The sequence below is a fragment of the Rhamphochromis longiceps genome, linkage group LG3 (genome assembly GCF_057381845.1).
Source record: "Rhamphochromis longiceps isolate RC_006_pf linkage group LG3, R_longiceps_female_GT1.1, whole genome shotgun sequence".
NCBI classification, from domain to species: Eukaryota; Metazoa; Chordata; class Actinopteri; order Cichliformes; family Cichlidae; genus Rhamphochromis; species Rhamphochromis longiceps.
Genome location: NC_140559.1, coordinates 50,706,791 through 50,729,716, shown reverse-complemented (window position 1 = coordinate 50,729,716; position 22,926 = coordinate 50,706,791). Strand labels below are relative to the sequence as shown.

The window sequence follows — 22,926 nt, the reverse complement described above, 5'->3', positions numbered from 1 at the left end:
GAAAAGGAGAGAACTACCATATACTCTGATACAGACCACAGTTGTGAAGAAGCTTAGGTTCCTAGATTTTAAGGTAGCCAGCATGACTTGTACAAATACAATCATGTAAAAGTGAATGTAAACCGATGATATAGTAGCTTGTAGAACCATCTTTGGCAGCAATAACTTGAAGTAAGTGTTTTTAGTTTTACGTTATCAGCCACCTCAACATTGTGGAGGAATTTTGGACCAGTCTTCTTTACAATATTGCTTTAGTTCAGTGAGGTTTGCAGGCTTTCATCTATTCACAGCTCTCTTAAGCTCTTGCAACAGTATTTCAGACAGGTTGGCAGCAGCATGCTCAAGCACTTGACATTCCAGCAACCACAAAAATTGTCAAAAGGCTCTGAAGTGTAGCTTCAGGCAGATTATATAGGCCTTGGAGACTATCCATTGGCTGCCAGAATCAGACTTCAGCCAATGACATGAAACACAGGAACATCTTCAGCCAGTATAAGGGAGGGGTGGGACAGAGTTTGGGTGTTGTGGCAAACATCTCCAGCTTAGTCTCATCAGTCAAAGGACATTATTTAAGAATTTCAAGACTTTGCAAACCTAAACCATGCTGTCATGTGCTAGAGAGAAGACCCCTGCCAATTCTTCTAAACAAGCCATAATTGTTTGGTCTTTTTCAAATTAAACTTGAATATTTAACATGCTATCTGATGTCTACAGAGTCTGAGACTCTTAGAAGTTTTGAAATTTACCTGAGAAAGACTGTGATTATGATCCAGAGCAGGAAAGTGCCAAAACTTCTGCTTTTATAGAGGTGCTCACACTTGCTGATGATTAGTTAACCAATTGCATTGTATTAGAAGCAGCTAGCTGCTGCTAACCCTTTTATTTTCTATTTGGTCTTTAAGTCTGACGTCATTAGCCGTGTCTGGGCCCAAACTCCGCTGCAGGTCCATAAGTCAAGCGATCACTACAGCATCACTAAGAGTTAAAAACAGTCTAAATCCTTTCATCTATAATAAAATGATCAGCGTTCTGCTCTACCAGGTATATTTAACGGAGTTAGAAAGGGCAGCACGGTGGCACGGTGGTTAGCACTGTTGCCGCACAGCAAGATGGTCCTGAGTTCAATTCCACCATCAGGCCAGGGTCTTTCTGTGTGGAGTTTGCATGCTCTCCCCGTGTTTGCGTGGGTTCCCTCCGGGTACTCCGGCTTCCTCCCACCGTCCAAAGACATGCAACTTGTGGGGATAGGTTAATTGGATAATCCAGATTGCCACTAGGTGTGAATGTGTGAGTGAAAGTGAGTGCAAATGGTTGTCTGTCTCTGTGTGTAGGCCCTGCGACAGACTGGCGACCTGTCCAGGGTGTACCCCGCCTCTTGCCCTATGACAGCTGGGATAGGCTCCAACGCCCCCCGTGACCCTGAAAAGGATAAGCGGAAGCGGATGGATGGAACGGAGTTAGAAGTTAGCATGGAGTTAGCTCGGTAGCTTCCATCTAAATACAATATAGCATGTCCTGACTGGCGGATTTTTGAAACAAATTAAGACGTACAGCTCTGCTATCACTTCCGACATAAATGAAGACCGCAAACTAAACAACAGTGACGTTTGTAGGGTTACTGAAGTTTGGCTATCTGGTATATAACAATGCACTACATGATCCCTAGCGACAAAGATATGTTAGCATAACAGAAACAGTGAAGCTGGAGGATGAACGCTAACTTTTTTCCACTCATAAAAGTTAACTTGAGGGTTCTCGGTGGTTAGGGACAAATGCAATTGCGTGCCAGGATGCTATAAACGAACCGAACTTCAGTCAGGAGAACAACTGAGATAATCCATCCACAATACAAGGTTAGCCATTAATATACTGCTGCATGGCCTGGGCTGTAGTTACTGTGATATTATTCTGTTATTATATGTTACCTTATATATGTAATCAAAGTAGTTGAATTAGAATACTGCTGTAGATCATATTATACCCTTTAAAATAGAGTGTGGGATCTGTATGTAGTTTAGTTCTCATTATACTTTTGAGTTAACAGAACATATTCACATATTAGTTCATTAGATAAATGTGCATCACTCTGTATCCTTGATCTGCTGGGAATGTGTTACACTGTTTTCTTGACATGCTTAATTGTTGAATCATGAAGAGAAGGAGACTCTGTGTCTAAAGACAGGGGAGATAGATAGACCACATTCCACACCCCCACCTTACAGAAAGCAGAGAAACAACTGCCGAGGTCATAACTTAGGCGCTGTAACAGAGAAAAAATGTGATGTTTTGGCTTTTACGACTAGCTGGGGGCCACTAGAGACTATAAAAAGCTGAGCAACCCGTCACCATTTTGAGACATGTGCCTGACCCTCTGGTAGCATCTCTCCCGTCCGGACGTTGTAATGCTCTGACTGTTGAATTGTATGGAAATAAATGATTGTTGATTGAGCATTGATACACCGAGTATTGTCCTTCCTTCAGCCCAAAGATTCAAAGAACTGCGTGTTTTCAACAACTTGGTGCCGTGACCCGGATCTTTGGTGTGCTGAGGAGGTGTAGATTTGACCTTTGGTGAGATCGTGAGGCGAGGTGAACAGAGGACCGGTCCAAAAATAAAAAGGTAAGCACAGCCTGTTGTATTACAAATACCAAATGTGCATATTGGGCTTTCCAAATTAATCTGTTCGCTGAGTCACATGTATTTTCACAGTAAATTTGTCGGTGTCTGGTTTTTGGCGCAAGATACTAACAACATAAGTTGAGGCTGAATTCCAGTGTGTTAAATAAACTGCTTCTACCGAGATACTAATAACATACTACGTTGGTCTAGATTGCAGTAATCTGCTTCTACCGAGATACTAATAACATACTACGTTGGACTAGATGCAGCCACTTTACCTTCCACATTTAATTTTGTCTAATACTGGCTTCTGTAGCAATAATACATTAGAATTTATTCTGAAGACGCGGCCATTAGTTCAGTACATTGAAGTCGAGGTTTGAAGTTTGTTTATGGTGTCGGTTACGTCCTGGCTCTTGCCGGCTATGAAATAGAAGTTGATTTAAGGAAAAGCAGATGCTGGCTTCACGGTGCGGTTAAACACTGGCAACGCGAGAGCGAAACACGTCCGTAGGTTTGGTTTATGATACGGCCGTGTTCCGGTGATATGCGGCTGTGAAGTGCAGTAGTGGTTGGTGCTAATTTTAGTACATTGAACAGAGGTTTGACGGTGGTTTGTGGCGTCAGTCGAGTTTTTTTTTAAGGGCTGCGGTCATAAAACAAAGTAAAATTTTACTTGCCAAGAAGTACATAGAGCAAAACCTGGTTTATGATGTCTGGTATAACTTCGGGGATGCAAGCATCACTTTTATGATGCGACTTTGCCCCGTGGTGGCGGTCATAATCGCAGAGAAAGGGGTATTTTGGTCTATGGTGCAGTGTGCTTTAAGAAGATCTAATAGTTGAGCTCAGAGGTTTCTGTGTAAAATTCCCGCTGAGGAAAAGTGTTGTGTGTGTGAGTGTCAAAGCGCGCTCTGGGTGAGAGAGTGTGTGTGAAGCTGCGAGGCGCGCTCTGGGTGCTGTCTTGTGGGTGAAGTGCGCACTGAGTGAGAGTGTGAGTGAGGCGCGCTCTGAGTGTGTTTTGGGTGGAGTGTGAAGCGTGAACACAGTGACAGTGACGGTTAATGTGTTTGATTAGGAGGACATTAGAGCAAATACACATTTTAGGATCAAAGGTTGATGCCTAGTGTACCTGTGGAACTTTGCCTATGGAGTAGCGACCCTCCTGTCCGTGGACGCGTGGCCAGGACCGGCGTTGTCCGGGTGCTGAGGTGGTGACTTGGGGAGGTGAGGGCCCCCGCATAGCCACGGAAATAACACTGGAACGGCCGTGTAATCACGGGTTCACATTTATTTCCGGACTAGAACAAGACACATTTTGCGAACAAACGTTGAGTCTAGATTAGTAAAGAAATATAAAAAGGTTGAATTCCTCGTTTCAGTGGTTGAAATTGTTGTGTGCCTGTCCCCTGACGAGTGTGAAATTAAAATAAAGAGGGAATTTGGAGCCACATAGAGATAGACGGGCATAATTGGGTGTATTACTCTGTGGTGTAATAAAAATAAAAAGGAGAGATAGTAAGAGGTGTGCAGTGGAGAATTATAGAGGAGTAGAGAGAGGAATGTGTTGGGAGACTGGCGTACAGTTTACGCTGTCAAGGTAGGCGTGTTGCCTGCTTATCTGTTTAAAAGTGATGAAAATGAAATTAAAATAAATCTCTTAGTGTGTTAATACAGGAAGCTGCGGACCTGGACCAACTGCCCCCACAAGCACAGCGGCCGAAGCAAAATTATAGGTAATGGGAACCACACCCAGCACGAATCAGCAGCTGTGAAACAGACAGCAGCGAGGAGAGAATTAGAGGAGAAATTAAGAGAAGTTTTAACACATAAAATTAGGGCCAACGGACTTGTGGAGGTTGGGAAGGCGTCCGGAGCATCACAACAAAAAGGTGAAACAAAAACACACACAAGCAGAGAAATCTGAGAGAAAGGCTCCTTTTAAGGTAACGCCTAGTTTGAGAAAAGATAAAATTAACCTGCTTTTATACAAATGCACATACACGCAATGAAGAAACAGCTTACACTCATGAACACGTGAAGATTTTCCAGCAAGGTTAAAGAAAAATTAACATACTTAAATGATGAAGTCTATACATTACTGACAAAGAAACCCTCTGGGTTGCAGGACAACAATTTAACAAAAAAAAAAAAAAAAAAAGGAACACTGGTCTAACCAACCAGGCAAGACGCAACAAATTTAGTGGTTAAAAGATTCAAATTGTGACATGTTTTCTGTTGATTGATTAATAAAAGTGATTACTGAATGAAAGAAAGTTCCTTTTTTGGGCTTTTAAACATGATCTTAAGAATTTTAACATATACCGGTGTTGTCCTGTCAACTTGGTGGGTTAGGAGTTGATTATATCGGGAGACAAAAAACAAAAAAAGGGGGAGAGAAGGCTGACACAGGGCCTGGCCCCATTGCCTCCCCTCTGAATAACACAGCCAACACAACAACATTTTCCTGTTCGTTTGTTTTTGTTTTTTGTTTGTTTTTGTTTTGTTTTGTTTTTGTTTTTTCTATACATATTTAATTACAGGCTGCTTTGCCGGCCCTGAAAGCCGAGGCTGACTGGACTCCTGCTCTCCCCCATACGTGACACTGACCAAATGCTGCAACAGCTGGACCCACAACAACGACCTGAGAATGTCAACAGACCTGCAGGAATGTGATCTCATGCAGCCGAGACGGAGAGCACTAAACCTAAGGCCCGTTTCACTACACGGGGGAAAATTCCCAGACTGCGTCAGCTGACAGAGCTGTGACGAGACGCCCGCCAAGCCCGAATGAAAAGTAAGGCCGAGCGAAAGAATGCTGACCTTGATAACTTTGCATTCACACTGTGCAGGACAGGGATGGACCAACACGGATGATCGGGTGGCGAAAAAGGGCGTGACCGAGACAAGAGGAGTAACTGAGGACAGAAGGCACCTCAGAATGGACAAAAACACAGAAGAAGATGCAGGTTTCACCTGCGGTGAACATCGACACTGGAGAAAGGACTGCCCCAATTGGGGTCAGAACCAGGACGGACTGAATTTTGAGCAGCAGCAGCAGCAGCAATGGTCGCAAACAAACTGAAAAGGAGGGGGGGCAGGACCCCAGGGCATGCTTCAGGCCGTGGTTTACCCAGAACACCAGAACAGGAAAGTGATGAACACAAACACACACACACACACACACACACACACACACACACACACACACACACACACACACACACACACACACGGGAATGTTGATTCACTGAGAAGTGATGCACACATACACATGCACACGCTTGTGCAATGAAGAGTGATCCACACGCACACACACATACACGCTGATGCAATGAAGAATGCTTTGCTTATGCTGATATGCAAAATGCTGCACACAAACATCCCAATGCATAATTTTTATGAGGAGCCATTGATTTCCATTGATTACCATTGATTACTTAGAATGTGTTATATGTCACCTAGAAGGCATTTATGTAGAGTTAATAAGGTCTAAAAAAGTTTGGTTATGAAAACAATGTCTGTGCGTGATGTCTGTTTATGGCTCAAGGCCTTGACTGAATTCTTTGCTGTGCTTCACACAGCCCTGATGAGGAACAGTGGCACAGAGTGAAATTGATGAATTAATAGTGTAAGTTTTAGGTTGGAGTACGGCATTTTCTGTGATTGAGTTTTAATTCAAGGAGGAACAAAAGGTGTTACGGCACCTGAGGTTCTCATTCCCACACAATATTGTCCCGGCAGGAAGCAAAATGTTCCTGTGAATTTCTGGTTGATTGTTTGGTTTTGTTTAGCGCTAGCTTGATTTTATCAGTGAGCTTTGGCTTGTGTTCTTTCTCGTAAGCGAGAGAGGGATAGTTTTATGCTTGGACATGTCTGTAACGGGCCCTAGTTTGTGTTATTTTAGTAGTATTTTGTTGGTTATGTCTGTTTTCGTTTTTGTTACAGTGCACTGGAGAAAAAACATCTGAGAGGTGTGATCCACCGGTGGGGATATGTTGATATTTTGTGAGTTTATGATTTAACAATCAGCTCTTTAAACTAGGCCTGAAAGATTGAAATTTAAAGCGCTATGAAATATTATTACTGTAAACAGTTGCAAAGTGTGCTTCTCCATGATTGTAATTGGCTTGGGAGAAATTCACTTATAGGGAACACTGATCTAAAAGGATTGCACCGAGTCAATCCGGCCCAAAAAACAACAAGGAATTGTTTTCCTTTAAAATGATGACGTCAACTTGCTGGTGATGGATGCTCGAATAGGTTGCGCGTGAGACTCCATTATCAGCAACATCTGGTATGAATGTGTATGGAGGTATGCATGTGAATGGACTGTGATGGACTGACGACTAAAAGTTTTGACTAACTTGATACTGAGACAATGACTGCACCCACTTTAGGATTAGTAAATGCCAATAAACAATTCATAAACAATTCACCCAGCCGACAAGAGAAGGGTGGATGCTTCGCTTTGTTTTGTTTTGTTTTTTCAGGAGCAGGAGGATAAGAGAGACTGGAGGAGGAGACTCTAGCTTCACATAAGTATGAACTGCAGACTTAACACTGTGGTTGCTGATTTTGAGTTACTGATGTTTGCATTAAGAAAACTGTGCTATATTAGCTGTGTTTTGATTAAGGTATCATGTTATATTATTGGGAATGCCAAATGCTACAGTGGAGAAGACTTTTGATACCACTCATGACTGGAATATGTTATTATTAACCATAGCAGGCCACTGTAAAAAGTCAATTAAATGTTATAGAGGAAAATCGCCAAAATTGAACAATACCTATGAATGACTGGCCACATTCAGAATAGAGATATGCAATAATAAACATTGGTCCACATGATTTAGGTTCTCACTTGAAATAGTAAGTTATTAAATGTAGAATATAATCGACAGGGACATTTGATAGGATGTGGTACTGCAAAAGAACAAGAGCAAAGTAAATAAAGAAAATATTGTGTTTAGTTTGGATAAATTCAAATTAAAATGTACCATTACACTCAGAGGATCAATATGAAATAAAACATATGCAAAATTTGTAGGAAGTACATGACTGATAACTGTTCTGTCCTGAGCGTTTGTTTCTAGAGCACCCACTTGACCACACCAACAGTTTCTCGCCACCGAGGAGGGGTACTTGCAAAAAGAATAAAATAAAAATCTGAGTTTAACAAAACATTTTAAATGTAAATATCAAGATTACCTTTCTTTTTCCATGAAATGTGCTTGTGGGCACGCCAGCCATTTTGAAAAGGTGGGCAAAACAATTGGCAAGGCCACACCCCCACACATGTGATATAATTTTAAAGGTACTGTTGCCCTCTCTAAGAAACATCAGGAATTAGAGGAGTGGCAAGTAGAGTATGCGAGCTACAAGCAAAAACTAAAATGTGTACTACAGTGTGCAAAAATGAAATACTGGGTCATCAGGGGGTCATGAGGGACATTTATAAAACTAAAAGTCCCACTAACCTTAAAGTGCACTTGAAAAGCCCACACAAGAAGGTTAACCTAGCTTACCTAGAAGACCTCATCAGGGGGAGCACACTCCCCCTCCTTGAAGAGCTCACCCACTCAACCCGCATCCCTAGAAAACAGCTAATCCCAGATAAGGCAGCGTGATGTATCCCGAGACAACAGGACTGGGACATCTAAATAAAGGTGTGAAACAATCGCCTTCAAAAGGTTATCAATTCACTTGAACCAAAATTAGGACCACTCGGTGCGGCAAGAGTTAATAGTTATTAGTCTCAACACCCAAGGATAACCAGAAGAGTATGACTGATATGATGGAACTGGGATTTTGTTACACTTAATTTTTGCAAAACACAAATAAAACTAAATTGAAACTAAGGATTTTCAGAAAATAAAAACTACACTAAACTAGCAAAGAATTGGTAAAAACTGATTAAAACTGATGAAAATTGCAAAACTATTACAACCCTGGTCCAGACTAAGATGGTGTTGGACATCTTCAGGGCAGAAAGGGGTTGGTGTGACCAAGGTGTGGTTTGGCTTGTTGTATGTACATTTCAAAATGTTACAGCTCTGGATGGACCAGTTACCGGGGCATGGAAGGATGACGGACTTTATTACATGAGGAGAAGGGACATTTTCGGGATCGAAGATCCTCAGGGATGACAAGGCTGGAGCAACGCTCCAATGAATTGACACATGGGAGTGTGTCAAAAAGGGGGAAGTTGGGTCCGAACATCAAACAATGGTGATATGAAAATTTCTATGAGTTTATTTTTGTGTTTAATAAATTAGCTATGGTAAAACTTAAGCTTATAATGTGTTAGACTTAGAAAGGGTTCACAAATTTTTGATTTCTTTTACACACACATAGATTATGATTAGAATAGGTCCTGAACATAATATTTTAAACCAAATTTGAATCATTAGAAGAACAATGGATAACAATATTAGATTATCAAGGCTAGGGAGAGAGGTGTTTTGGTTTTCTGTCTCTTGCAGAGAAAGGAACAGACACCAGACGGGGACCCGGAGATGTGAGGACCCTTCACAGCAGGGACAGATGTAGGGACTGCCGAGACAGCAACTGGGGTCAAGTGTCATGACGTTTGGGCTCCTGGAGAAGATGGATCCCACAAACACAGCAATAACCATGAAGGGGTTGGCGAAAACCAGGAACACCAGACCAACGAGGTTCGAGAGGCTCTTGGCAAAAAGGGGGACACGCCGGTGAACCCAAAACACACAGATCCTTGTTTGAAATCGGGGCAGAATAATCCCCAGAACTGTGCAATGACTAAAGGGTGGTCTAACCCCGGAGGTCGAAGAAAGAAGCTGAGAATCACCCAACTGGAAGACACTGGTAGCTGCAGCAATAAAAATAAAGGTTAAAAGCTCCTTAGACAGAGGTTCTAGTCTAAGTACATTTGAAAGGTATAAGGGGGCATTAAAATGGGAGTGGAAAACTGGAGCACCAAAATAAAGCTGTGGGAGAATTGGGGAGTGATGGGAGAGTCATCTGTAACTGCTGTTATGGTTGTAAATCTAACTTTGCTTGCATCTGAACTGCGTGAACACAGAGGTCATCCCACATATGGTCCACCCGTTAAAGGGGGACAGAGGGCCTCAGGATCAAGAAAACTTGGACCTTGCAACGCTGAAGTGCTTGTTATTAGTGATCTCTTTAATGAGAGATCAAAAGAGGGTATTGTGATATTATTCTGTTATTATATGTTACCTTATATATGTAATCAAAGTAGTTGAATTAGAATACTGCTGTAGATCATATTATACCCTTTAAAATAGAGTGTGGGATCTGTATGTAGTTTAGTTCTCATTATACTTTTGAGTTAACAGAACATATTCACATATTAGTTCATTAGATAAATGTGCATCACTCTGTATCCTTGATCTGCTGGGAATGTGTTACACTGTTTTCTTGACATGCTTAATTGTTGAATCATGAAGAGAAGGAGACTCTGTGTCTAAAGACAGGGGAGATAGATAGACCACATTCCACACCCCCACCTTACAGAAAGCAGAGAAACAACTGCCGAGGTCATAACTTAGGCGCTGTAACAGAGAAAAAATGTGATGTTTTGGCTTTTACGACTAGCTGGGGGCCACTAGAGACTATAAAAAGCTGAGCAACCCGTCACCATTTTGAGACATGTGCCTGACCCTCTGGTAGCATCTCTCCCGTCCGGACGTTGTAATGCTCTGACTGTTGAATTGTATGGAAATAAATGATTGTTGATTGAGCATTGATACACCGAGTATTGTCCTTCCTTCAGCCCAAAGATTCAAAGAACTGCGTGTTTTCAACATTACACCGTAAGGTTTTAAAAACTGAGCTTTAAAATGATTAGCGGTAATAAAAACCGAGAGAGGCCGACAGTGATCACTGACTGTTTTTAGGGGCTTTTTGAGATTAAATAGAACAAGATACAAAGCATTAAAACATGTTAAAAACACAAAAGCCTTATTAAACGCAGGGTAGTTTGGGCCCGGAAGCAGGATTCGTCACGTCATCACTTAAAGACCAAATTGTAGCGGTATGGGTGACTCTTTACAGTTGTGTGAAAATGTATTTTTTACTCTATGAATTGATGTTACTACAGCACCAATGACATCTGTTCTAACACGGGACAAAATCCAGTTTGACAGTCCTGTTGTGCCTACAGATGCTAAGCTATGACTGGACAATATCTGTGCTGGGACAAAATCTAGCCAATGGTCAATTAGCTAATGGCTGTCTCAATAATTTTGTGTACCTACTCTAAAATTGCATTTGTTCCCCAAAAAGGTTTGTGGGGCATCCACTTAAGACTTTTTTTAAAAAATTTATTTTGTATTCAGACAAAAAGCAGTCAAAGAAACAGATGTGGGGACAATGGAACAAAACTACTGGGTCGTGAATTGTAGCCAAGGTTGATGGGTACAACAATCGGGGCTCCAGAAACATAATTGTGAACTATCTGATTGTATGTGTGTGTCTTTGTTTGCAACATTAATCCTTGGTAATACTGGAACAAACCTTTTTTTATGTGGGCGATCGTGGCTCAAGAGTTGGGCGTTTGCATTGTAATTGGAAGATTGCCGGTTCGAGCCTTGGCCTTGGCCGGCTTGGACAGTCTCGGTCGTTGTGTCGTTGGGCAAGACACTTCACCCGATGCCTACTGGTGGTGATCAGAGGGCCTGGTGGTGCCAGTGTCCGGCAGCCTCGCCTCTGTCTGCGCCCCAGGGTGGCTGTGGCTACATCACCAGTGTGTGAATGTGTGTGTGAATGGGTGGATGACTGGATGTGTAAAGCGCTTTGGGGTCCTTAGGGACGAGTAAAGCGCAAATACAGGCCATTTTACCATTTTATTTTCAGAGAGAACTTTTTGAAATGTCCACCAGCACCGGTCCTTGTCTCATAGCTGATGTTTAAATGAAGCCTGTCAAAATAACTAATCATTGTAACAAAGGTAATTTGGAGAAAGTGGCAGCTTGATGAATTAGAGTGATTCCGGCACATAATGTTTTTGTCCGCCGCAACAATGTCCGCCAATAAAGGCATCTGGAAAAGTAGGAAAACCTGTGCGTTTTGAAACACATGCATAAATCTACGCACAGCTGCCAACAATCAAAGACAATGACACACAAACAAATTACTTTGCTCTGCTCTGTTCTTTGTGGAGGAGCATGCTTGCATCAGCATGCTGAGCCCACAGCATCCCTTCTCACCTGGGAGCTGTGTTGGACCACCGAGGTGTGGTAAGATACTACACGCTCCAGGGCGCCCGTGACCTTTGAATTATGGCCATCAGAAACTGCGAATGTGTGCGTGGGAGAGCGAGAGAGAGGGAGAAAGAGACGACGGGGACAGGAGACGACAGAGGGAACAGAAGGCGTATGTGCTTTTGCCATTCCACTGACAGTGTAATACTGCAAATGACTTTGCCCTCTAACTAGCATGAGAATCAGTTTTTGTTTATAGCTGCATCAACAGAACAATTGCCCTTACCTGTACGGAGGCTCAGTGCCCTTTTCCGAACCATAATCATATTCGCACACACTGTACTGGTGCCACTTACATCCGAGCCTCTGGGGAATACACAACTGTGGTCGCTGAGTATCTCTTTGTAGAATTCAAGTACTTTACAAGTGGAGTTACTTTGGTACAATGACATAAGGACATTATTATACTGAGCATTTCAGAAAGTCTATCTAAAATGTTCCACGCTGTATGTTTTTATGGGTTTATGTCTGCTTTATTTTTTGTTCCTAATAATAATAATAATTATTATTATAATGTCCTTATCAAGTTAATTGCTGTGATTGTGGAACAAGGCAAGACTGCAAACATTGATCAGACTGACTAGGTTATCCAAGTTTAACTTCTATTTGCACTGATTGTAAAACTTTTATTTATTCACCTTTGACCAACCATAACATTCTGTCAAAGCTGATAAAATCGCACCACAGTGACCATTTAGTTCTTGTTCTTGGACACGAAACCTGGAGTTTTTCTCAGTATTATAAATGGGTTAGGCAATACAGGGTGTATCAGAAAGGATCATATGATTTCAAAAAGCCATATTTTTTAATGTAATGGACATGGAGGCTGCAGTAAATTTAAAAATGCATGGCGGAATATAAAGTTTTACATACAGAGCTTATAATGTTTTTAAGTGTCACCCACCGGAGCAGGGCATATGCCTATGAGATAGTATAACATGTCCTGTACTTTTGCCAGCATGTCTTGAGTCACTGCTATTAGGCTACACACCAACGATCACGTAGCACTCATGAATCTGCTCTTTGTAACAGTATGCGTTTTTCTTACTGGTGGACGGTTGCCCAGTTAAAGCACTTTGAAATCGAATGATTCTCTTTGATACATCCTGTATTGTGGTATTGATGATTACTGTTTTATTTAGATATCAAAACACAATTATATATGTTAATGAACTAAAAAAAAATCACCATGATGGATAGGTCTTCTTTTCAGTAACGCACATTCACAAAACATTCACAAAGATTGCAGTCGACATAAACAACAGTGCAGAAGGAGGTTTTAAGATCTTATTTTGTGGTGAAGATAGAAAGCCTTTTACACTGTTTGTACAGATAGATAGCTAGATAGGTAGGTAGGTAGATAGATACTTTGTTGATGCTACAAGGGAAATAATTTCACTAGTTATTGCTATTAAGAGTAAAGACAGTGAACTGCCCAACAAAGTTTCTGAAGACTTTTAGAAAGACTTTGCTTAGGCTGAGTCACTCACACGGGTGCAGATAGGCTGTTGTTATGCTGTTGACTTTAGCTCTTGAGACTGACCGAAGAGATTTATTATCTGCATGACTCTCCACTTTAACACACAGGTGTGTCTAGTTGTGGCTGCTTTATTTGAATCACAGTAGTGCGATGCTCTATTTTAGCAGTAATTCAATATTTTGTGTGAAAACTGAATGTAGTATGCATCCGTGATGCTTGTTTATACTGGCTTAACATGTCTTTTCTTAATTGTTTCTTTTTTTTTTTTGAGACTTATTAAGTATTTCTAGGCGAACTTTATACACTATGATGGTGTTATTACTTTCCGATAATGGCATTTACTCTGATTTGATATGCCAGTTACAACCACCACCACCCTGCACCCCACCCTGCTCCAGAAAACACTATAAAACTAAGGTTGGGGAGTGTAGTATAGCAAAATCTGATAGTTATAGTATCATACTCTTACGTATTTATATGTTTATTCTCTGTAAAACAAGAAGATTGTAGTGTGGCCAGTTTTACTGGAACTCTTAAAGTGGTTTGGATAGTCTATCTATATTAAAAAAAAAGCATGAGAAATGAATCTGGTGAGCAGAGGTATCATAGCCAACAGAAATATTGACCAAAACCTTGACAAGTCATCATAAATCGAAATAACCAATTTTTTGTCTTGGCAGAAAAACATATTCATCTGTCTTCACAAAAAAAAAAAAAATAATAATTATATATATATATATAAAAAAAAACACCCAGCACGCCCCTGCGGGCGGTTTATCCTTCAAGCTCGGGTCCTCTACCAGAGGCCTGGGAGCTTGAGGGTCCTGCGCAGTATCTTAGCTGTTCCCAGGACTGCGCTCTTCTGGACAGAGATCTCCGATGTTGTTCCTGGGAGCTGCTGGAGCCACTCGCCTAGCTTGGGAGTCACCGCACCTAGTGCTCCGATTACCACGGGGACCACTGTTACCTTCACCCTCCACATCCTCTCGAGCTCTTCTCTGAGCCCTTGGTATTTCTCCAGCTTCTCGTGTTCCTTCTTCCTGATATTGCTGTCATTCGGAACCGCTACATCGATCACTACGGCCGTCTTCTTCTGTTTGTCTACCACCACTATGTCCGGTTGGTTAGCCACCACCATTTTGTCCGTCTGTATCTGGAAGTCCCACAGGATCTTAGCTCGGTCATTCTCCACCACCCTTGGGGGCATCTCCCATTTTGACCTCGGGACTTCCAGGTTATACTCGGCACAGATGTTCCTGTACACTATGCCGGCCACTTGGTTATGGCGTTCCATGTATGCCTTGCCTGCTAGCATATATATATATATATATATATATATATATATATATATATATATATATATATATATATATATATACATATGTATATATAGTTCCTATCTGTTTGAGTAACCTGAATATATTTATCCAAATGTGTACCCAAATGTCTTCAGTATGTTGTCAGCATATGAACAAGGTAAACAAATTTCTTCTGCATGGCATAATCAGTATGCTTTTGACTACTCTGGAAATATGAATCTGTTTTATTCCTTTGGTCTTAAGAAGCGATGTGGTAAGCCTCCTTTAAAATAGTTAATGTTTTGTTACTCCCACGCACACAAGAGCAGCGACAGTCTCCCATAAGATGGAGAGCAATCTGATATCTCTAAGCCTGCTTCATTTAAAATATAGTAAAGCCTTCTGCTTTGCTTCTGAGAGATGCTCCCTGTCTTGTGTGTGTATGTTTGTGTGAGCGCCTAAGACTCAGGGATGATGCATAGACTCTGACACTTTGACAGATGAACAGATTTAGAGTGCTCGAAGGACCCAGCCTGTTCAATATAGGCAGGAGCAAGAGTGTGAGTTTGTTAGCGTGTGGGTCTGCTTGTTTATATGTGGTTGCTAAGATTTGCTAAATGTACAGTTCATGCCACCTTTATTTCTGCTCGTTGATACATAAAGTCATGTAATGGGTAGAGACGCATGGCTGTGTCAGTCTAGTCCAGTGATGTGATTAAGCAAAGGAGATGTACTGCAATCTAATGGAGTTTATGTAACGAGTAACCTACCGCCATTACAACACAGTGACCAAACCCATACATAGTCATATACTAGTATCCTTATTTAGATTTAAAACTACGCCCCAGTTATAACTTGAGCTAGCAAGTGCATGCTAATGTCCTCAACGTATGCTAGCTAGCTAAGTTTCTGACTGGGAGATGGTATAAAATAATGCTCTAATTTATGTTACACGACTGTAACACGACATGACACGACACGGTTTAACACGACTGTAAGGAAATCAAAATATAATTTCCCACTATTTTTAAAAGTATACTGCTTTTTCTTTGCTAGCAGCTTTGTACACACTTACATATTTTTTAACCAGTCACCTGGAACGCTTGACTAAGTGTTGAAGGAGTCCTCATGTGCCGAGCCTGTTGGATACTTTTCTTTCCTCTAGGTCATTTGATACAGCACTCCATCACTCTTCTTCTTCGCCAGATAGCCCTTACAAACCCTGACAGAGTGCTTTGGGTCATTGGCCTGACAAATGATAGTCACGCTATGCTTAAACCAAATGGGCATGTTGCTACAAACCATTGTGACAGCCATGTTGGTTAAGCATAGATGTGTTAGTACAGAATGGGAACCATGCATGCTTATGCAATTTTATATTTCTAATTATTATGGGTATAGTAGCTTGCACTAAATATCCTGTTTGATGTGCATTTCTTGTGTTACTTTTCCCAAGAAATTCCCCTGTTTGTAGTTTCTTTGCAGCAGTTTGAACAAAAAGTCTATTCAACTGTCACGTCCCAACAAATATGAGATGTATCTGAAATGTGAACCTTTGATGTAGGCTCCAATCTGGGGGTGCCATTAATTGATTTTGAGGCAGGTAACTAATGTGGGTATGTCTTCATCTTCCTTTGCTTGGATGGTAACTATGAGAGAAAGTTTTTGTTGCAGAGAATGAACCAAGTTTTTGAAATTTTCTGAACTGAATGATCTTTATAGCTTAACATAATTTGGACTTTCTTTTCTATAAGCTGACCATGCATTGCCATAATACAAAAGTACTAGTACAGCAGTTCAATAGGGCTGTTTGCTGTATACCAACACAACCTCAGCACAAAACAGATGATGTTCTCAAACATTTTAACAAGACAGTCTTACTTAGACTTAGATCCTCCCGCGCCCATCGGCGCATCGGGCGACAAGAGAACGCCATCGAACCCGGTCCATCGCAGCGGTTGTTGCTTCATCCCATGACAGTTCGACTGAGAGTAAATCTTCAAGGAAAGTCCTCCTCCATGTTATTTTGGGTCTTCCTCGCCGTCTCTTTCCATTCTTCGGGTTCCACGAAATCGCGACATGGGCAGGTCTTGGGTCGAAGGATGTGACCGGCAAATCTGAACCGACGCTTGGTGACTTGGACATGGAGCGGCTCTACTCCCGCACGGCGATAACAAGACAGTAAATTCCACCAATTACCTTTCATAAAGTTCACCTTTTACATGAACACCATTTCAGTTTCAGGACTTTCTCATGAGGGTAATCTATTGCCAATATTCCCAAAAGGTTGATTGTGTTCATCTGGATGTAACATTTTCAGTGGGAGAAACATTTCGTTACTCATCCAAGTGACTTCTTCAGTCTCAGCTGACTCCAGGTTTCCCCAACCTTATGAACAGTACATTGCACAATGACTGAAAATAGCACCACTGAATGAACAATGGGCTGGGAGGTCAGTTCCTTGATCATTAATATGGAAATTCTCATGACTATTGATCAACAAGCCCATTGTTCATTCAGTGGCTGAGTTGAGACTGAAGAAGTCACTTGGATGAGTGACGAAACGTTTCTCCCACTGAAAACGCTACGTCCAGATGAACAGAATCAACTTTTTGGGATTTACTTACCTGGATAATTGAGCATTTATCAAGATATTGCCAATATTGTAATTTTAGAAATAGCATATTATGCATTATGCATTGTCTAACCCTCTCAGGCTCAAATTAAACTTTTTGTTGCTAATGCACAACCAAGTCCTGCAGTGGTACTTCTGAGTAAAAAAAACTTGTAAAATATGTATGTGGGGTAATCAGGTTGCTAGTTTTTAACTGTTGCAAATCTGCAACGCCTGCCTTGAGAGGGTTAATGAAACAAGTCAAGAAATCTTTATCCAGCAGTCTGGCTCCTCTTCATTCTTTCAACAACTGCTTCAGACTTGATGGATGTATCGCTGGGGACTGCAGTACTTGGATGAGTGGTTTTATTTTTTGGCTAAAAGTATTTTTTTGTTGTACTTTCAATGGCTCTCGCTAGAATGAATCAGCCACATCTACTCTGTTGTTGTTGGCTGTTTTGCTGTCACTGGGCCTTCGCTGTGTGAAGGAGTGCGCACAACAGGGCTGTTTTCATACCCCAGAAAAATGCTGCAAAAAGATTGTTTAAATAGAAACATGGGTGCATTGAGCAACCTGCTATGTTTGCCAACCACAGCACCTATAGAAGGTTATCTGCTGGGAGCTCACTGTATTTATACTGAATACGCCCCAAGTTTTCAGTGCTTGCAAAGTCAGATCATTTAGTGTATCCTCAGCTCATCTGGCTACAGTTGAGGCATCTTTTTTTATTATCACAGCAACACACATACCATAATTGTCATAATCAAAAGGTACAATCTGTATGTTGTTTTAATTTAAACTCTTGCCTTTTCGTAACTACAAAGCCCGCAAGATCAGAGCTCTCTCCTGATACTCCAATTGTGCTCCATCTCGTATTGTATTACAGATTTACCAGCTCACATAAATGTTGAAATATGTTGTTAGACTCTGCCTCACACGGAGCACAGTAAGCTGGCCTTCTTTCTTTGACTTTAGCTGTAGGAGAATCCATACAATTTACCACTGAAAAACGAGGAGTACTCACTTTACACAGGAAACTTTATTAATTATGTATATCTCCAGACAGGCTATAGAGCTCTTGTGTAGCCTTATTAACCTACATGCTTTTTCTTTTACAAGGAGAGCAGAGCCATTTTACATATTCCTTCAATGAAATCACTGTGAACAAAGCACTTTTGGAGTGAATTTTACCCATGCAGTATTTTATATTTCATATTGTACAAGCAAACAGAAAATCTTGAAGTTATTTAATTAGATGATGAACTTCCTTCCTATATATACTTGTGTATTTTACCTGCTCAAAGTATGTCTTTTTACAGGCCCAAGTAGTTAAGGTCTTGGTTTTCTCTCTAAATTTTGCCCCTTCTTCTTGAAAGATACAGTTTAGAACATCACTGGAGGAAACCTAAGCAGAAATGATCTGTGAGTGTGACTGTCCAGCAATGCGGAAAGAGGTTATATTAGGGTTAGAATAGCTGTCAGCCTTGAATTTCCCCACATTGTTAAATTCTAATTTTGTTTGAATGTTTCTTTATCAAATGTCAGAAGTTTAACAGGATCACTGAATCACATTTCAGCCTACAAGTCAAGACTTGCTTGTTTAGTGTCCACGCAAAGACTGCAAAACTGGCACCAAAGGTACAAGACTCCAGCACAAACTCACATATACTAAAAGAATATTGTAGGGGAAAAAAGTTATTCTATTAATGAGTCATAAACCCGTCTTTACGTCCCCAGTTATCATGCTCTAGTCCCCATACCCTCATCCGGACACAATGTTCTCCTGTCGAAAACTGCCGAACACAGACAAAACGCTCGCTTTGTCCGCCTAAGCAAATAATTACTCCGATTAATTAGCCATGCTGTGGATGTGATAGCTGGAGGCAAACATTCCATTAAAAAGAGCTAAAACACAGCAGAAAATAGCTCTACCATTACCACTGGAGGGTGCTCTACAGTGACCTTCTCTGACAAAGCCTGGGAAAGCAGATGATGTATAGGATGAGCTCCATCCGGACACGGGACACTTTGACCTGTTGCCTGTTCCGCCTTTGAATAGATCTCATTCGGGTTTAAAACATGGGTTTAAAACATAGACTATGCGTACTTGATTTTGCTGGATAAATGAGAAGTAAAAGCTGCTTTGGTTAATTATTCTTAGGTGGTCAGTTTTCTTTGGTGTGTGGAGGAGAAGACTTTCTAAGAGACAGAAGTTCCTCTGTCATGCGGGAGCTTCATTTTCATCGCTGCATAGTTTGTTTTCACTCACTTTTACATTAAGTTTCAGTCACGCTTTTATTGGTTTTCTGCACCAACTTTACCTGGTTAGGTTTAGGAGAAGATCATAGTTTAGCTTTAATGATGTAAGGGCTGGATGAATCCTGTACATTAATAAATGATCCAGTGTGTTAAAATGTAGCCAAAAATTTCTGTCCAAATGTTGATTGGTGATGAGTTGGTAGTGAGACCAATCTTGTTGAGCAACACACAACAAAGTTACCCACTACCTGTTAGATGTAGTGGACCATCTTTTAAAGATAACTAGGCAGGTTGTTGCATTGCTCCCAAGATGCTAAATGATGAATTAATTTAATAATGCAATTAATGCAGTACACTTGGTATTAAACATGAATGTCTACTTTTTTGGCCCCATTACTCACTGACTGACTAATGTCTCTTTGTAATGTTTATTATTTGTGTCCAAAGATGAGGGAAGGTTTCACTGATGCAGTGTACCAAATTTTTAACAATGACAAGCAACTACCAGTGTGACCTGTTCATCTTCCAGTAGAGCGAGAGGAATGAAATGCAGAAGTATGATGGGGGGGGTTTGTTTCGTTTTTTTGCGTAACACCCATAATTTGCAAGAGAAGTTTCATTCAACACTCTGCAGTCTATCCTATAGTGTGTATACTACTATACTCCAGTCATTTGTCTTATTTAGCTTGCATCTATGTGCACTAAACCTTTTTTTTACTTTTATGTTAACATATACTCACAAGTACAATGTCTTCTACTTTCTTTTCCTGTTTTCCACTCAGATATTTTTTATTGTATTTTAAATTTGAGCTTCTTTTCGGACATGTTCCACTTTGTGATGATTGAATGGACACTGGATTATAAAGGCACTGGATTTTAATCAATATATGCAATGAACTGACCTGAGGACCTTACAAAGTAAGGATTCAGTTATAGAGGAATTGAAGCAGGCTCTTTGGGACTAAAAACTTTTACACCCCCTAGTGGATCTCATAGGAATATCACTCTGTTTCACCCACATGGATTGTACATTATGTTTGTTCCTATTTGCCTATACTTATTGAATCATAATGGAGAGCTCTTTAGTCATCCACATTAAAGACTTTACTTTCTCCGTGGTTCTGTGTGTGTGCGTGTCCGCTGCAATTCCTGCACACAGATTCCTCACAAATGATACTTCCGCTCTTTGCTTGGGCAGGGCGAGAAAATGATCTCATTGGGCAAGACTGCAGTAATTTGATGTCTGTTTTCAAATGAGTTTTCTCTTGTTTCATTTTGCACTATTTCTACGTGCTTTTGTCACTGCTTCATCTTGTTCAATAAAATGAAATAGACATTTCCACGTGCAACACGTAACGCTCGGCTCCCCCAATTTCCCTTTTTGCACAATCGCTGATTATCAAGGAACGACAAGAACTTCATCTGTATGTTGCGGAAGCGCTGATATTCTTTACTTCCAATGAGCACTATTCACCAGATATGATGGACTTTATTCGTAATGGGATGTTTGTTTCAATTATTCTGATGGTGGACACACATGGCTAGATCCATCCTGGTGGTAGTGGGGTGTCCAGTAAAAGCACTTTGCCACCTTAGCGTCACACCACAGGTGGTAGGGTAATGTAACCAAATATATTCACTATATTGCAAGATGCGTGGCAACACTCGCCATGCTTGTGGCAAAGTTAATTTAGAGCTCTAACAGGTATGACAGAGCAAGGGAGGGTGTGCAGGAACAACTCCTCTCATAAGGGGATCACGGGCCAACGTCTACATATGTATATGTCATATCGGCCTCTTCGATTTGGATTGGTATCTTTAATTAGAACACAGTTGCATTGCATGACAGACAAAATCAACCTTATGACTGATTCCTCATGGTCAGACAGAGCCAGTGAGGAAAACCAAGGCTAGAATTTGTCTCACCATCTTGAAGGAACCCTGTGAAAACTTGATACCGCCAACCCAACACCCATCCCTTCACCCTTTCCTTCCCCCCCCTCCTCACGATCCAATAGATGGAACGCTTCTTACGCCCGCAGGAAGCAGCAGAGGCCGTCTCGATAGCATCCGCCATCTATTTTATTTTTTCTTATTCTTATTTTTCAATTTGGTGTCTGGGGAAAGGTCAGGATTAGTTATCGACGTGGCTCTGTCTAAGCCAGAGACAGGGAACCACTGCCGCTGCCATGGGTCCCCTAAAGCCATTTTCCTCAGTCCCAGCAGTAGCCTAATCTGTGTGTAGGTGTGCGAGTGCACGTGCCCGGGACTGTGGGCATCAGTGAGTTTATGGACCTTTCTGTGTGTGCTCTTAATATGTAGAAGCGTATTTAAGTGAACGCTCACTTACGTTCATATTCTACCCTACATTATGTTTCGTAGACAAGTCTTCACATCGTGTACAATGTATATGTATCCCCTCACGAGGGTATATTTGCATGTATTTGCACAAAAATTGAATGAAGCCACCCAGTGCCTCACTCTGCAACTTAGCATTCCAAATACATTTCAATTCAAGTGCTTCCAAATGCTGTTGTGTACTATTTCAATCAGTCTGTCAACTCACCCGCTGGCTTTGGCCGGTAGTTCTTTAAGTGGCAGAGTCCAGTCCACAAAACTGATTACATTCCACTTTCCTGTAGCATCCTACCTTTCTTCTTTTATCATCTCCCATCCATTCCCAAACTAGCAGTGATTCCCACTGCGAGAGACTGCTGTCTCACAGTCCCAGACCTGTGAAATGATGATAGAGGAGCAGGAGCTCTTTACCCATCAGTCTTTATCTCTCCCTCTTTGCCCTCCCCCACTTCCACGGCCGCCACCACAGTCACCTCTCGTATGCTAGGCCGAGTTCTGGTTGTGGTCAGTCTGATGGTGACGGATGTTCCTGGTCGGACGGGGCTGGAGAGCCCCCCTAAGGTCATCTCAGCCCTCACCTCAGCTTTCTGGCCTGCTGGTCCCCCAGCAATGACTCTGTAGGTTAGAGGTCAGAGAGTGATGGAAAAGGTATGAGAGAGAGAGAAAAGCGCTGGAATGGGGAAAAAAAAGTTTACTAAATCCTCCTCTTTAAAGGTTTTGTCTCCTCCGTGTTCTTCTCTGGGAGAATTTAAGCTGCGGGAGTGGTGTGATTTGTTTCATGTCATCAATTTATTTTGAGTAGTGCATTGCATTATTTAGATGATGCTTATCTCACCCTCAGAATTACTATCTTGTCTCGACTGGCACAGAATAGCATCCGTATCTCTTGTGCTCATCAAGGCATCTCATTTATTAACCAAAAGGAATTCTGAGCAGAGGAAGATATGCAAGAATGATTAGACGCTCAAAAATTTGATGCTATCTGTCAGCAGTTGGTTTTTCTTCATCTCCCTGTAGCCGCTAGATCTTT

General features: G+C 41.3%; 1 long non-coding RNA gene across 1 annotated transcript in view; it reads right to left on the bottom strand.

Moving 5' to 3' along the window:
- LOC146675145 (uncharacterized) overlaps window positions 1–22,236 on the bottom strand; it is a 41,106-nt gene extending 18,870 nt beyond the window's left edge. The window contains exon 1 of the long non-coding RNA XR_014910647.1: window positions 22,105–22,236. This is a non-coding gene — a long non-coding RNA (uncharacterized LOC146675145). The remainder of the gene's footprint in view (window positions 1–22,104) is intronic.
- Between the last annotated feature and the right edge of the window lie 690 nt (window positions 22,237–22,926).